A 16,969-nucleotide genomic window follows, 5' to 3' on the forward strand; every position below is an offset into this window, starting at 1 on the left:
ATAACAATAATACATTTAAAAAGTCTAAAAAACAAGAAACCCCAATATATAAAAAACATACATACAGTCATATCATACACAGAAAACTACATAGGCAGGGGAGATGTTTCAGTTCCCCCACGCTTGATGACAGAGGTGGGTTTTAGGAGTTTACGAAAGGCAAGGAGGGTGGGGGCAGTTCTAATCTCTGGAGGGAGCTGATTCCAGAGGGTCGGAGCCGCCACAGAGAAGGCTCTTCCTCTGGGTCTCGCCAAACGACATTGTTTAGTTGACGGGACCCGGAGGAGACCAACTCTGTGGGACCTAACCGGTCGCTGGGATTCGTGCGGCAGAAGGCGGTCTCGTAGATTATCCCGAATATTATAGTCTGGGCTTCAACGTAAGAGAACTTTATTTCTTGTTTTTATATATAGTGTTCCCTCGATTTCCGTGGGGGTTGCGTTCCGAGACCGCCCGCGAAAGTCGAATTTCCGCGAAGTAGAGATGCAGAAGTAAATACACTATTTTTGGCTATGAACAGTATCACAAGCCTTCCCTTAACACTTTAAACCCCTAAACTGCAATTTCTCATTCCCTTAGCAACCATTTAGATTATTACTCACCATGTTTATTTATTAAAGTTTATTTAATTTTTTTTTTATTAAAGGCGGACGAAAGTTTGGCGATGACGTATGACGTCATCAGGCGGGAAAAACCGTGGTATAGGGGAAAAAACAGTAAAGTATTTTTTAATTAATTTTTTTGAAAAACCGTGGTATAGCCGTTTCGCGAAGTTCGAACCTGCGAAAATTGAGGGATCACTGTAACTATTTTCTTCTTGGACAAATGTGATATTTATAGCAGAAGAGCAGTAACTCTTTTATAAAAAGAACATGTTCCTAATGTTAAATAAATTCTCAAGGTTTTTTTCCCCCTACAAATTAATAGCTGTTATATAGTTTTGGGAAAGTTATGATTAGTGTTTGCCTGACATTAAATCCACCTCATTCCGACATCTAACTTTTGGCAAGGATATATCTTGAAAACTACCACATTAAAAGAATTGCCTTATTAAAAGAATGGCTCAAAATTGCAGGATGAAATCACAGCTACAACGAATTTGGTTAGTGTCTTTAGGAAAGTGATTTATTTCCCTCCTAAGTATTTGCAACATTAATTGTAATAGGTGCTATTCAAATGAGGTTTTGTAGAGGGTGGTTTATTTTATCTTACATTTTTGTTTGGTTCTGTTTATTTTATAGGCAAGCCATGAAGTCATTGTTCCAAATGCTAAAAACAGTTGGATAATTTAAAACTCTCCCCACAGGGAAACCAGATGAGAACCTTTTGGAAAAGGTTTAAAAGAATCCAGTTATAATAAAAGCTCAAGAAAAACTCATCCCAAAGGCCCCGGCCAATTCTGTTGTGACTCAAAATTAAATTGCTCTAAAATAAATTAAAGGGATATGTAGGAAACGCCATTTAGGGAGTCCCAAAATTAAGAGTGGGAATTCAGATATTTTCCCAATGGATAACTCTTAGAGCAGTGATTCTCAACTTTCCTAATGCCGCGACCCCTTAATACAGTTCCTCATGTTGTGGTGACCCCCAACCATAAGTCTAGTGCCAATTCTCCCAACAGAGCTTGAAGCTGATTGGCAGGAAGGTCAGAGGGACGCCCCCACTGTCAACACCTGATTGGTTAGTGTTCTGTCGGGCTCTCTGGTAGACTCCTCCCCAAAATTCACAGGTACAAATTTCAGACACACACACGTTTGAAAATTCAAAACAATGTTCTTTATAATGAAAATTCCCTTAACCTAAGCCCTCTTTTGGTATAGCAAAGAGCACTGGTCTCCAAACAAACTAGTAATTGGTACAAGTCACTTAGCAGTTCTGTAATACTTAGCTTGCAGCTGTGAGGCAATTCACAGTCCTTCTTTCACAAAGTGAAACACACTTTGCTCTGGTTTAGTTTCAAAGCGGGGGAAAATCAGCACACAAAAGGTCAAAGTCAGTAAAGCAGTCACGAAACACAACAATCAGATAATTCTCCACAATGGCCAAACCCACAGGCTGCTATTTATAGCAGCCTCACTAATCACCACAGCTCCACTCAACCACAGGTGGCCTCATTTTCTTTGATAATAATCTCTCAGTTGTTGCTGCCTATGCATCGCTCTCCGCATGCGTGGCTGTATCATTAACTCTTGTTCCGAATCCAAGGAGGAGCTAGAACTGCCCCTACTCTTCCTGCCTTCCGTAAACTCCTCAAAACCCACCTTTGCCGTCAGGCATGGGGAAACTAAACATCTCCCCCTGGGCACGTTGAAGTTATATATGGTATGTCTGTATGTGTGTATGTTAGTACAGGGGATTTTCTTAAACTTATAATATTTTAATTAATTGGATTGTATTGGATTGTTTTTCACTTGTTGTGAGCCGCCCCGAGTCTTCGGAGAGGGGCGGCATACAAATCCAAATAATAAATAAATAAATAAATAAATAGATAATTGATCTCCTTCTGAGCTGTCTGCCCCACTCTCCTCCTCCCTGTCACTCATGTCTTCTTGGTCAGAGGAGCCTTCATCAGCACAGAGAAAAATGTGAAGGAATGAAAAGATGGTGGAGGAAAAATTCCTCCTTGACCTTTTTAATTTTCTGACTTTTAGAACAGTTTGTTGGTTTAGTTTTGGTGGTGCTAGAGGTATAACAAGCAGGGAGAGGGAGATTGTGATCCCACTGGTGAGACCCCTGTGTTAAGTTCTGGGGACCTCACCTACAAAAAGATATGGGTCCAAAGACGAGCTACAACAATGGTGGAAGGTCTTAAGCCTAAAACTTATCAGGAAAGACTTCATGAAGTCCCACGCCCCACAGGGGGAGCAATTTTATTTTTAATGGGGGGAAAAGGGGCGAGTACAAGTGCACTAGAGTGCCTTCCGTCCCCTGTCCTATTGCTTTCCTATATCTCCTATACCTTTCTTCTATTCCTATATATCTTCTTCTATTCTTTCATTGATATGTTCTATTACTATACCTTCTTTTCTATTCTTTCATAGATATATTTTACTATGAGTATCTCCTCTATAACCTTCATCATGTATTTTACTATGTGTATATTGATATATACCCACTAAAACCCTCATTGTTTATTGGACAAAATAAATAAATAAAAATAAATAAAAGAAAATAAATAAAATGGAACCTTGTTTAAACCAAGTTAATGGCCTTTTAGGTTTCCTCCACATGAGTGGTTCACTTTTTGAATAATAGGAATTATATTATTATTATTATTATTATTATTATTATTATTATTATTATTATTATTATTAATTAGATTTGAATGCTGCCCCTCTCCGTAGACTCGGGGCAGCTCACAGCAGTGATAAAACAATATACAATAGCAAATCTAATATTAAAGTCTAAAATTATATGTAATGCGGGAGGGGAGTCAGGACTTTAGAGATGCTCAGGTGGGACATGGCCAAAAAAAGGTTGGGAACCACTGATCTAGAATCATGAACTCAATCTGTACAGTCTGGAGGACTGTTTCTATGTGATGGGCGATGTTCTCAGATGAGGAAAGTGAGAAATGACTGTTTCAGAAATGAAACATTTTAACGAAAAGATGAACTGGGTGACATGATAACAGAGTCCCAATATTTGAGGGGAAGGAAGGAAAGAAAGAAAGAAAGAAAAATGGGGAGGAAAGAAAGGGGAAGGAAAAAGGAAGGAAGGCAGGACAGAAAGAAAAAGGAAAGAAAGAAAAAGGAGGGAGGGAGGAAAGAAAGAAAGAAAAGGTAAAGGCGGAGGAAAGAAGGAAGGGGGAAGAAAGAAGGAGGGAAGGAAGGAGGGAGGGAGGGAAGGAAGGAAGGAAGACAGAAAGGGAGAGAGGGATGGAGGGAAGGAAGGAAGACAGAGGGAGGGAAGGAAGGAAAAAGGAAGGAAGCAGGGAGGGAGGGAGAGAGGGAAGGAAGGAAGACAGAGAGGGAGGGAAGGAAGGAAGACAGAGGGAAGGAAGGAAGACAGAAAGGGAGAGAAGGAAAGAGGGAGGGAAGGAAGCAAGAGAGAAAGGGAGGGAGGGAGGGAAGGAAGGAGGGAGCGAAGGAAGGAAGACAGAAAGGGAGAGAGGGAGGGAGGGAAGGAAGGAAGACAGAGAGGGAGGGGAGGAAGGAAGAAAGGAAGGAAGCAGGGAGGGAGGGAGAGAGGGAAGGAAGACAGAGAGGGAGGGAAGGAAGGAAGACAGAGGGAGGGAAGGAAGGAAGACAGAAAGGGAGAGAAGGAAAGAGGGAGGGAAGGAAGGAAGAGAGAAAGGGAGAGAGGGAGGGGAGGGAGGGAGGAGGGAGGGAAGGAAGGAAGACAGAAAGGGAGGCAGGGAGGGGGGAGGGAAGGAAGGAAGGAAGGAAATAAGAAAATGAACTTCTTGTACAGACAATTCAGAACTGCCTCAGTCAGGCTGTCCAAAGCAGGCATTTTCTACCTGTGTTTCCACTGTGTGAGTTGGCAGAAAAACTAAAACGCAAACCTCATCTTCGCATTAACGAGTTCTGACTGGCTACGTCTCCCCAGGGAAAAAAAGAGCTTGCAATCAAGGTGGGCTTGTCAACAAAAATATCCAACCAAGTGTGCAGCCGCTTATTTTTTCTTCCTTTTTTTTAAAAAAAAATAAAGGGCAAATTCCATGCTTGGAAACATTTGGAAGGAGACTGAAAATAGAGCACCTGATATAACAGTGCCCTCATACAAATCTTTAGAGCGTGCCCACACTTGGCACATTAGCTAGAGTTTGCATCAGGGCACCTTAGGAAGGATTTTTTTCAGAGGTGGAAAGGTGTTTTTTTAAAGGGGCAAGAGAAATGATTAGGGATTTCTAGGGACAGGTGATAAGAGCTGGGTCTCTTTAGTGTGGAGAGAAGGAAAATAGTGGAAGACAATTTATGAAATCTTGCAAGATAGATTTTTTTAAAATAATATTTTTATTAGTTTTCAAATGTTACACAACAGACTGCACATCATGCAACACAAAACAGTGCCCTGTGAGAGTGCACCCACCACCTAACAACATACAAACCCCACCACCAATTCTGTACAAACATTTTTAACATTCTTCTAAGCTAGGATCTACATTTTATGTACATATCAAAGAGTGATTCTAATTTATTCTTTATGGTTGGATCACAAATTCTGCTTGTCATATAACCTCTCACCATGTCCCATTGTTCCATCAGTTTCTTCAATTTATTTTCATTGTACATATTCATCCTTACCTCCATAATTTCAAAGTGAATATGGTCCACCATGTACCGATACCAATTCTACCAATTATATACCGATACAAAATCTTGCAAGATAGAGATAGCGGAGAGAATGAAGTTTTTCCTCCTCTTTCACTCTGTTAGAATTTGAGGCTATTTTTATTGGGTTCAAAAATATAGGTAGTTCCAAGACGAGCAGAAGGATATAATTTTCACTCAGGACAGGTATGTCCTATGCAATATATTGCCTAAAAACTGAGGTGACTCCATCATCTCTCTCTCTCTCTCTCTCTCCCTCTCTCTCATTCATTTATCTATCTATCTATCTATCTATCTATCTATCTATCTATCTATCTATCTATCTATCTACATATCTACCTACCTACCTCTCTCTCTCTCATCTCTCTCTCATCTCTCTCTCTCTCTCTTTCCCTCTCTCTCTCTCTCTCTGTCTTTCTCTCTCTCCCTATCTACCTACTGTTCTGCTGGGCTCTATGGTATGAGTCTCCCAAAAATTCAAGGGTACAAATTTCAGACACACACACACTTGAAATGTTATTTGTTTGTTTGTTTGTTTATTTATTTATTTATTTGTTTGTTTGTTTGTTTGTTTATTGGATTTGTATGCCGCCCCTCTCCATAGACTCGGGGCGGCTAACAACAATGATAAAAACAGCAATTAACAATCCAATAATAAAACAACTAAAAACCCTTATTATAAAACCAAACATACACACAAACATACCATGCATAACTTGTTATGACCTAGGGGGAAGGAATATCTCAACTCCCCCATGTCTGGCGGTATAAGTGAGTCTTGAGTAGTTTACGAAAGACAGGGAGGGTGGGGGCAGTTCTAATCTCTGGGGGGAGTTGGTTCCAGAGGGCCGGGGCTGCCACAGAGAAGGCTCTTCCCCTGGGGCCCGCCAAACGACATTGTTTAGTCAACGGGACCCGGAGAAGGCCAACTCTGTTATTATTATTGTGTTTTATTGTCCATTGGACTAAACAAATAAATAAATTAAATTAAAAATAAATAAAAATAACAAGAGTGAGGGAGGTTCACAGAGAAGTCCTGCCTAGTCCTTGGCCACCACAGGTGCTCCTGACACAAGCGATGCTGAGCTGGCCACACCTACCCTGGCCACACCTATCTTGCCACCCCTCCAAGGTCAAACACATCCCTGATGGGGCGGCTAACAACAGCAATAAAACAGAATATAACAAAAATCCAATACTAAAAATAGTTAAAAACCCATTATATAAAAACCAATCATACATATAGACATACCATGCATAAAATTGTAAAGGCCTAGGGGGAAGTGTATTTCAGTTCCCCCATGCCTGGTGGCAGAGGTGGGTTTATCAAAAGAAACAAAGCACCCTTTTTGTATTGCAAAGAGCACTCGTCCCAAAACAACCTGGTAGTCTGTACAATCCCCTTAATCAGTCCTTAAGTACTTAGCTAGCAGCTGTGAAGAAACCAAATCCTTTGCACATCAGGGACTATGCAGTTGCGTGCGCAAATTGAAATTTTCTACCGGGACGGAGCACCTAACTTCACCGGTTGCTGCCCACCACTGATGGGGATGCTGGAAAAGCTGTAACTCATTAAAACTGTCCTAAGCCACTTTTCCCAGTGCTGTTGTAAATGTGAACAGTCACTAAACAACTCTTGTAAATCAAGGAGTAACTTGCCTTAATTCGTGATCTGCTTCGGTTCACGGTAAAATCCCCACCTCTGCCAGCAGGTGGCAGGTTTCTGGACCAGCCACAGTTCCCAATATCAGCAAGTTTTGATTTCTTCCCAACCATCCACCCACGTTCTTTCCCTTTGATCGGTGGATGTGAGAAAAATTCTTCTTCTTGCTCAAAACACGTTGGATACGCTGTGTTTCCCCACCCCACCGCACCCCTCTTTCCTTGGAAAAAGAAAATGAAGGAGGAAGGAATGAAGGAGGAAAATAGTTCAAAAAGTTTTTTCATGCTCATTTAATGTCCTCGATATTTCTTGGTCACATCACATGTTTTGGAGCTTCCAACTGAAAGCATGGGAAGAGTTGGAACCGTTGCATCAACAAGCTTCACACGCCACTTTTTGGGTCCATAAATAACAAGCAGTTCTCACCGTTCCTATCCTCCCACTTACAAGTTGTGGCTGCAACGTGTAGCTTGTATCCTTACGATTTATATTATTTTTTTTTTAATTATTATTTAGATTTGTATGCCTCCCCTCTCCGCGGACTCGGGGCGGCTCACAACAAGGCATAAACAAATCGTAACAAATCCAAATAAATTTAAATATTTAAAAAAGTTTAAAAAGAACCCCAATATACTAACAAGCACACACACAAATATACCATACATAAATTGTACATGCCCGGGGGAGATGTTTCAGTTCCCCCATGCCTGACGACAGAGGTGGGTTTTAAGAATTTTACGGAAGGCAGGGAGAGTAGGGGCAGTTCTAATCTCCAGGGGGAGTTGGTTCCAGAGAGTCGGGGCCGCCACAGAGAAGGCTCTTCCCCTGGGGCCCGCCAACCGACATTGTTTAGTTGACGGGACCCGGAGAAGGCCCACTCTGTGGGACCTAATTGGTCGCTGGGATTCGTGTGGCAGGAGGCGGTCTCGGAGGTATTCTGGTCCAATGCCATGAAGGGCTTTAAAGGTCATAACCAACACTTTGAATTGTGACCGGAAATTGATCGGCAACCAATGCAGACTGCGGAGTGATGGTGAAACATGGTCATACCTAGGTAAGCCCATGACTGCTCTCGCAGCTGCATTCTGCACGATCTGAAGTTTCCGAACACTTTTCAAAGGTAGCCCCATGTAGAGAGCGTTACAGTAGTCGAACCTCGAGGTGATGAGGGCATGAGTGACTGTGAGCAATGAGTCCCGGTCCAGATAGGGCCGCAACTGGTGCACCAGGCGAACCTGGGCAAACGCCCCCCTCGCCACAGCTGAAAGATGGTTCTCTAATGTATTATGTATTAATGTTTATTGTTTCCCGATTGCTTATTTGCCCGCTGTGACTATCATTAAGTGTTGTGCCTCATAATGGAAACATAGAAACATAGAAGATTTTTTTTAAATATTTTTTTAATTAATTTTTGACAAGTTTAATATACACACAACATAAAACAGTGTATAGTGAAATGTGCCCACCACCCTGACACACACACATACCCACCACCAAATCAGGGGTGTTTCTTATATAATCCACTTTGACCCAAGAGCAATATATTTATTTACGTATTATAGAGTGATTCCAATTTATTTCTTGTAGCTTGGTCTCGGATTCTGCTCATCATATATCGTCTTACCTTGTCCCACCGTCCCATCAGTTGTCTCAATTCAGTTTCATTATTCGAATTTATCCTTTTATCCATAGAAGATAGAACATAGAAGATTGACGGCAGAATAAGACCTCGTGGTCCATCTAGTCTGCCCTTATACTATTTCCTGTATTTTATCTTAGGATGGATATATGTTAGAAATGTAGAAACATAGAAGATTGACGATTGAAGATTCGCAAAAACACCGAAGTCCTCGAAACCCCACCTCCGGACCTCTGTGTTTTTGCGATGCTGCGATTTCACTGAGGCTTCCCTCGCTGGGAAACCCCACCTCCAGGCTTCCATTGCCAGCAAAATGCCCGTTTTTGCACTGCTGGGATTCCCCTGCTGGGATTCCCCTGCAGCATCACAAAAATGCGGAAGTCCGAAAGTGGGGTTTCCTATGGAGGGGAGCCTCAGGAGAATCCCAGCAGTGCAAAAACGGGTGCTTCGCTGGCATCCCAGTGGCGGCGGTGGGTTTGTAAGGTGAAAATAGTTTGTAAGAAGAGGCAAAAAAATCTTAAACCCCGGCCCGGGTTTGTGTTCTGTCTGGGTTTTCCCAGACCTCAACACCAACTGAAAAAACAGCCAGACACTCTGGTAAAAGCCAAAAGTATTTTATAGCTGGAAAAAATAAGCACAAAGGAAAACCTGTCTTCACAACAGACAGGCTATAATACTTTACAGCAGGGTCCTGATGTCCAGTCAATACCACAAGCTTCTTGCTGGCACCCCCCCCCAAGGTTTCAATAGTCCAAGGCACAAACCAGGATTGTAAGCCACCAAAGTTCACAGACAGGTCTCACGAATCTCCAAGATAAAACTCCACAAGCCAGGAAGGGTGGGTCCGCCTTTTATCCTTTTCCAAGAGCACCACACCCAAACCCAGCTGTGACCTTTAATGCTGGAAATATTTAGCCAATTGAGTCCGTCTCTGATTAGCTCTCCTTTGTCGCATATCTATGATGTCTTGAGCATTTTCCCCTAAGGAATCCAGGCTGCTTGCTGGAGAGAGCTCCCCCTGGTGGGACTCTGGCTGTCCTTCTTCTTCAGCCTGGGATTCCTCTTCCTCGTCAGTCTGCACCTCCTGTTCCTCAGCCTCTCCCTCTGAGCTGGAAACCGACAGAAGGTCAGCCATTCCCGGAGGGGTCCCAGACTGAACCACAACAGGTTTGTATCTCGAAAAGTTTGTATGACGAGCCGTTTGTAAGACGAGGCATCACTGTATTGGTTTTTTTTTGCCTGCGTGGTACCAACTCATCTGGAGATCTTAGTCATTTTTTAATCAGCAGACGGCCAGATCACTTCTAGTTTAAGGGGCTGGTTTTCGTCACAGATCGAATGTTTTCAACGATATCTTGCTGAGTTGGCTTTGGATTCCGAACTGTTGAAAGCTGAGAAAACAAAGCACTTTCATCCTTTACGCATCCAAAATCCATACACTTCATCATTAAATAACATGAAAGAAAGTGAGAGATATTGAAGGAATGTGATATATGTATGTGATTTTTGGACATACTGAAGGAAAACAGAACCTTTTGGGATTTTTTCTGCTTAAATATAACCCAGCAAGTTCAAATTTACATCCTGCAATGAATACTTTTTTATATATTATTATTATTATTATTATTATTATTATTATTATTATTATTATTATTATTATTATATATTTATTTATTTATTTATTTATTTGTCGAACCTGGTTTTTATTTATATTTATTGTTTCTTCATTGCTTATTTGACCCCTATGACAATCATTAAGTGTTGTACCACATGATTCTTGACTAGTGATGGGCGAACCCAACGGTGTTCGGGTTCGGCAAGTTCAGATGAACTTTACGCAAAATTCGGCTGAACCCGAACCGAACCCGAACTCGAACCCGAACGGGGAATCCCTCCCACGAAGAGATTCCAGGGGCGGAGTTTTGACGTCACCAGCAGGTTGCCAAGGACGCCAAGGTGATCACTTCCTGGATTCCATGGAATACAGGAAGTGATCACCTTGGCGTCCTTAGCAACCTGCCGGTGACGTCAAAGCTCCGCACCCAGAATCTCTTCGTGGGAGGGATTCCCCAGCTCCTACAAAGGGAGGTTTTTTCATGTAAAAATATTTATTTTTATTTTTACGAAAAAGGACGCCACAGCGGCGCCGTAAGCAAAGGAAGGTCTTTTCACGTAAAAATAAAATAAAACCCCCGAACGCCAAACATGACCCTGAACTTTGCCCGAAGTTTCAAAAAAATTCGGGTTTGTGTTCGGCATACCGAACACCGCAAAATTTGGTACGGACCCGAATTGTGCGAGTTCGGTTTGCCCAACACTATTCTTGACAAATGTATCTTTTTCTTTTATGTACGCTGAGAGCATATGCACCAAGACAAATTCCTTGTGTGTCCAATCACACTTGGCCAATAACATTCTATTCTATTCTATTCTATTCTATTCTGTATAGCATAGTAGTAGTTTGTATAAACATAAGTAAAAAGTAATGATAAAAGAGGACAATAGGATAGTAAGATAGAGGCGGTAGGCACAGTGGTGCGCTTGTGCATATCTCTTGCAAACCTCTTAGGAATGAGGTGAGGTTGATAGTAAACAGTCTAAGGTTAAAGTTTTTGGGGTTTGGGGAAGAAACGACAGAGTCAGGTAGTGCATTCCAGGCATTGATCACTCTGTTGCTGAAGTCGTATTTTCTGCAGTCGAGTTAGGAGCGGTTTACATCTAGTTTGAATCTATTATGTGCTTGCGTATTGCTGCGGTTGAAGGTGTGAAAAACAGTCATAATTCACTTTTCAAAAAAATGCTGTTGTAACTTCAAACAATTGCTAAACAAACTGTTATAAGTTGAAGACTACCTGTTTTAAAATTACAGGGTGAAAACAAGGTCAATTTATTTTGCAAATACATGGTGAAGTGTGAATACCTGAAACAATTGCAAAATTGCTTCATTTATGTCTTTGCTCATATCATTCTGTGATTTTATTTTTTTGGAGAAGGAATGTGTTATCTCCTTTCCTGTCACTAGTGGCGTGTTATCTGTCTGTCTGTCTGTCTATGCATGCATCCATCTCATCTCTCTCTCTCTCTCTCTCTCTCTCTCTCTCTCTCTCTCCCTACCTACCTACCTATCATCTATCTATCAGATAGGTTTATTTATCAGATAATCTATCTATCTTTTATCTGTATATCTCTCATTTGTCATTATCTATCTGTCTATCTACCTATCTACCTACTACCTGCCTATCTGTCTATCTGTCAAACAGTCTATCTATTATCTATCTATCTATCTATCTATCTATCTATCTATCTATCTATCTATCTATCTATCCATCCATCCACCCAACCACCCACCCACCCACCCACCCACCTACCTACCTACCTACCTACCTACCTCTCATCTATCTATCAATCTATCTATCTACCTACCTACCTACCTACTTACCTACCTACCTACCTATCATCTATCTATCTATCAGATAGATTTATTTATCAGATAATCTATCTATCTATCTATCTATCTATCTATCTTTTATCTGTACATCTTTCATTTGTCATTATCTATCTGTCATCTGTCTATCTACCTATCTACCTACCACCTGCCTATCTGTCTGTGTGTCTAACTGTCTATCGATCATTTGCCATGATCTATCTGTCATCTACCTCCTTACCTCCCTGCCTCTCTCTCTCTCTCTCTCTCTCTCTCTCTCTCTTTCTTTCTTTCTTTCTTTCTACCTGTTTTCCCCAAAATAAGACATCCCCTGATAATAAACCCAATCAGGCTTTTGAGTGCATAGCAATAAGGCCAAGCGTTTATTTCAGGGTTCCAAAAAATATAACACAGTGTCTTATTTTTGGGGAAACACTGGTATGAATGAGTGAGTGAGTGAGTGAGTGAATGAGTGAATGAAATGCCAAATAGGAATATATATTATCCCATCTTTCTTCAAGAACCACCCACCAACTGCAGTAACATTAGTTGTCCTGTAACATGCATAAGATTTCAGGTAAAATGTCAGGCCTTTACAAGCAAGGGGGAGAAAATGTCGCTGTCAACAGATTGTAATGGATATGATATAATTCATGTTAGAAGGTGGAAATGAAAACCAAGGAGATTTCTTTCATCAAAACTCCTTGGCAGTTGGGAGGTAATGGCTTGTCAAAGCCTCTGTACTTTCCTTGTCCCATCGTCCTGTAATGTACAATAACCAGGCTTGTTTTGAGGTTATGGACCTGTGATTTTCAGCATGGATAAGTTATGTTCAGTAGAGGGAATAATAATGCCTCTCCTTGCAACTCAGAGGTCGGATTTAAAAGCTCAAACCGAGGATGATTTCCCAGCATTGTTCCATTTCGGCATGGTGGAAAATATTTCATCTTCTTTTACTTAGACCTACATCTTTCCTCTCTATGGCAGCCCCTCAAATATTGGAAGGCTGCTATCGTGTCTCCCCTGGTCCTTCTCTTCATTAAACTACCCATGCCCAGTTCCTGCAACCGTTCTTCATATGTTTTAGTCTCCAGTCCCCTAATCTATCTACCTACCTACCTACCTAATCTATCTATCTATCTATCTATCTATCTATCTATCTATCTATCTATCTATCTATCTATCTATCTATCTTCTATCTATCTATCTTCTATCTTCTATCTATCTATCTTCTATCTATCTATCTATCTTCTATCTATCTATCTATCTATCTATCTTCTATCTATCATCTATCTATCTATCTATCTATCTATCTTCTATCTATCTATCATCTATCTATCTATCATCTATCTTCTATCTATCTATCTATCTATCTATCTTCTATCTATCATCTATCTATCTATCTATCTATCTATCTTCTATCTATCTATCTTCTATCTATCTCTATCTATCTATCTATCTATCTATATCTATCTATCTATCTATCTATCTATCTATATCTATCTATCTATCTATCTATCTATCTATCTATCTATCTATCTATCTATCTATCAGCTAACAACAACAATAAAACAACATGAAACAAATCTAATATTAAAAATGACTAAAAACCTAGCCATTTGTAAAATTTATCCCAACAAATGGCAAATTCTTCCTCATCTTTTTTTTTTCTTGGTTAAGCTGTCCATTTCCGCACATAGAGTTATGATGCTCAGTAATAGTAAATAGATAGGAAAATTGTATCACTTGGAGGTGAGGAGAGGCCAGGCACCCTAACCCTAACCCAAACCCAAGAAGTGAGTGACGTCAAGTTGGCCACCATTAAGCCAGTCACATAACCTTTAAGTCAAACCCCCCAGTCACATGATCATCAAGTCACTCCCACCTGGTCACATGGCCGGCGAGCCACACCCACAAGATAAGCCACGCCCACAGTGTGTAGTAAAAAAATTTTGCAGCCTTTCACTGATTAGAACTCACAGTCTCCTGGCTATTGACCCACAGTCAGCTAGCTGGTTTTTATGCCCATGAAAATCACTGTTGAAAAGAGCAAAATGTTGCCTTGGTTAGTTCTTTTCCAACAGAGGTTTAGGGAGTTTAAGATCATTTTCTGTATAAAAAACCCCAAAAACCTGTCTCATTCTGTCTTCATCTAGAAAAATGGAAAAGAAAGAGACATTTTAGGTGGGGATTTTTTAACATCGACTGCACAATTTTTGCAATTATCTGATTTGTGTATAGTAATGGAGCCACTTGGCTTGAGAAGACTCTCTGACCCCAGTAACTATCCAGATTTGTCCCCTAAGTGTCTGCTTGGCTGTTCCTTTGTCTTGATCACCGGCGAACTATTTTCCGTAGGTTTGGTCGATGGCTTTTGCAAAAGGTGATTCTAAGGTCAGGCAAAATAATTTTTTAAAAAGAGAGACACTTGAATCAAATTTAGGGATGGGTCAGTCTGCGTCACCCAATGGAACCATCTAAGCTATGCATTCTTTGCCTTTTTTTTTTGTTCAAATGTTGACTTTCTTCAACAAATATTTTGGGATCATTACAGGAAATAAATTTCATGGTGTTTTTAATCTGAAACTATAAAAAGCTAAGAAGGATACAGGTCAGACAGTATTGGTCTGGGGAACGGCCTCTACATCTGTCTCGGTTTTGGGAATACAGTGATACCTCGTCTTACAAACCCCTCATCATACAAACTTTTCAAGATACAAACCCGGGGTTTAAGATTTTTTTGCCTTTACTTCCAAACTATTTTCACCTTACAAACCCAAGACGCCGGCACTGAGATGCCACATCTCCGAATTTCTGTTGCCAGCGAAGCGCAGGTTTTTGCACTGTTTTCCAAGACCATTAAATGTTTAAAGATGTAACTATTATAACCAGCTATGTCCGGCATTTTCCCATTCAGTTTCCAAAATAATTAGCCCAGATTTCAGCACCATAGCACAGCTGTTGAGAAAATTAGGCATGACAGCCTCACGTCCAAATATTTGCTAGGGGAGAATTGCAATTATGTAAATGAAGGCTACTGGAATTGTAAGCATGGAGTTTGGGGAGAAAGTTGTTAGCTGCTCCTTAATGAATCATAGAAATATTGAGAAAAATAGAAGATTGACGGCAGAAAAAGATTTCATGGTCCATCTAGTCTGACCTTATACTATTTCCTATATTTTATCTTAGGATGTTTAAATTCAGGGTTTTTTTTCTTTTTGCACGGATTAATCGCTTTACATTGTTTCCTATGGGAAACAATGTTTCGTCTTAGGAACTTTTCGCCTTACGAACCTACTTCCGGAACCAGTTAGGTTCGTAAGACGAGGTATTACTGTACTGTGTTTGTATTTGTTTTAGGTATTTCTGAGGAAGGTACGAGTTTGTTTTTAGGGGTTTGATGATCTATTGATTTGTGGTGCAGTGTTTCTATATTTTTATTATGTTTGGCTAAGAAAGGAAAAAGTGTCTAGTATTACTTTTTCGTTAGGTTTTTTAATGTATTTTTTTCCTGTTTGAGCCATTTGTACCAACTTTCCCATATCTTATAAAATTCGGATATGCCTTAGTTAATAATAACTTCCCTCCTGAACCTTATTTAACCCTTTAACATATTTAAATGTTTCGATCATTCAAAATGTTTCGGATCCATTCATCCTTTGGTCAGTGCCTTGCAAATAGGGGATCCTCTAAATATGGGCTTCTCTAAATATGCCCATATCACTCCAACACTCCGCAGTCTGCATTGGTTGCCGATCAGTTTCCGGTCACAATTCAAAGTGTTGGTTATGACCTATAAAGCCCTTCATGGCACCGGACCAGAATATCTCCGGGACCGCCTTCTGCCGCACGAATCCCAGCGACCGGTTCGGTCCCACAGAGTTGGCCTTCTCCGGGTCCTGTTGACTAAACAATGCCGTCTGGCGGGACCCAGGAGAAGAGCCTTCTCTGTGACGGCTCCGACCCTCTGGAACCAGCTCCCCCCTGAGATTAGGATTGCCCCCATCCTCCTTGCCTTTCGCAAACTTCTTAAAACTCACCTCTGCCGTCAGGCATGGGGGAACTGAAAGATCTCCCCCTTGCCCATGTTGTTTTGGTGTTAGATTGATTGTGTGCTTGTTTTTTTATATTCTGGGGTTGTTTTTTTATGAATTTTTAGCTTAAATTGTAATTGGATTGGTGGGTATTGGATTTGTTATTATGTATTGTTTTTACCTTGTTGTGAGCCGCCCCGAGTTTGCAGAGAGGGGCGGCATATAAATCCAATAAATCTAATCTAATCTAATCTAATCCTCCCCCTGAGATCTCAGCCGTTTTCCAATTCTTCTCTGCTAGCGTGTGTGGAAGAGATTGGGAACGGCTTTCTTGAAAGAATTTGTCTTCTCATCTACCACAGTGTGAACAGCTGGGCAGAATTCTACAGCACCATGCTCAGCGTGCCCTGGCTGATGTTCAGCTCAGATGAAAAGGAACAAGTTTAATCTTTAATCCAAAATGTCTCAAACTTTGTCCTTGGGGGAAGTCAAAGGGGGAAAAAAATATGAAATCTGTGCAAATTCTTGCTCTCTTCTTTTTTAATTTTAATTTTTTTTTTGCAGAATACTGGAGTTGACGTTGTAAAATGCTGATTGAAGTTTTAGAACTTCAAATAGTTCTTGTTGATTGATTGATTGGTTGGTTGGTTGATTGATTGATTTGGATTTCAAGGCCACCCTTCTCCAGTGGACTCAGGGCAGCTTACAAGAGAAAATTAAGTACAAAATTCAAAATGTAGTAACATAGAAACATAGAAGATTGACGGCAGAAAAAGACCTCATGGTCCATCTAGTCTGTCCTTATATTATTTCCTGTATTTTATCTTAAAATGGAGATATGTTTATCCCATGCATGTTTAAATCCAGTTACTGTGGATTGACCAACCACGTCTGCTGGAAGTTTGTTCCAAGCATCTACTACTCTTTCAGTCA

At 40.7% G+C, this 16,969-nt stretch overlaps 1 protein-coding gene across 4 annotated transcripts in view; it reads left to right on the forward strand.

Moving 5' to 3' along the window:
• The window catches only part of CFAP299 (cilia and flagella associated protein 299), a 192,870-nt gene that overhangs the window by 66,783 nt on the left and 109,118 nt on the right, over positions 1 to 16,969 (forward strand). The gene's annotated exons all lie outside the window — the stretch shown is intronic.

The sequence above is a fragment of the Erythrolamprus reginae genome, chromosome 7 (genome assembly GCF_031021105.1).
Source record: "Erythrolamprus reginae isolate rEryReg1 chromosome 7, rEryReg1.hap1, whole genome shotgun sequence".
Lineage (NCBI taxonomy): Eukaryota > Metazoa > Chordata > Lepidosauria > Squamata > Dipsadidae > Erythrolamprus > Erythrolamprus reginae.